This window comes from Coregonus clupeaformis, unplaced genomic scaffold (genome assembly GCF_020615455.1).
Source record: "Coregonus clupeaformis isolate EN_2021a unplaced genomic scaffold, ASM2061545v1 scaf1523, whole genome shotgun sequence".
NCBI lineage: Eukaryota > Metazoa > Chordata > Actinopteri > Salmoniformes > Salmonidae > Coregonus > Coregonus clupeaformis.
In genome coordinates, this window is record NW_025534977.1 from 130,001 (window position 1) to 130,768 (window position 768).

At 40.2% G+C, this 768-nt stretch overlaps 1 pseudogene; it reads right to left on the bottom strand.

Moving 5' to 3' along the window:
• LOC123487207 overlaps nucleotides 1-341 on the bottom strand; it is a 110,341-nt pseudogene extending 110,000 nt beyond the window's left edge.
• Between the last annotated feature and the right edge of the window lie 427 nt (nucleotides 342-768).

The window sequence follows — 768 nt, forward strand, 5'->3', positions numbered from 1 at the left end:
GATGTGTTATGACTGATTAAACAGACAATAAGTGACAAAAAGGAAGAGTCATTACTGTCGGTTCAGCGTGAGCTTCCCTTCCCCTCTGCTTGGTTCCACGGAAATAGTTTCAAATCAGATTTCTGTGAAATATGTCAAAATAGCTTGCCTTTTGTTTATGAGCTATACTGAGCCAGAGTGGGTTTCTATGAAAGAGTTAGGGTGTTACTGTCTAAAGCACCATGTTATCTAGAAGTGACTTTATTGTTGTATATTGCGGTGGGTAACATTGATGACAACAATGGACATAGTGAGAGTAAGAGTGCAGTTACCTTTTAGATTCAAGCTGCTCCTTCAATTTACTTTACATTTCTAACACTGCAAAGGAAGAAATAAGAGAGGAGAGTTAGCTTTTAGAACAGAAATATTAAGAGAGAGGAGAGGTAGCTTTAGAACAGAAAGAAGAGGAGAGGTAGCTTTTAGAACAGGAAGAAGAGGGAGGTAGCTTTAGAACAGGAAGAAGAGGGAGAGGTGGCTTTTAGAACAGAAAGAAGGAGGTGGCTTTTAGAACAGAAAGAAGAGGGGAGAGGTAGCTTTTAGAGACAGAAAGAAGAAGAGAGGGAGAGGAGTTGCATTTAGAACAGAAAGAAGAGAGGAGAGTGGCTTTAGAACAGAAAGAAGAGAGAAGGAGAGGTAGCTTTTAGAACAGAAAGAAGAGAGGGGAGAGGTAGCTTTTAGAACAGAAAGAAGAGAGGGCAGAGGTAGCTTTTAGAACATAAAGAAGAGAGG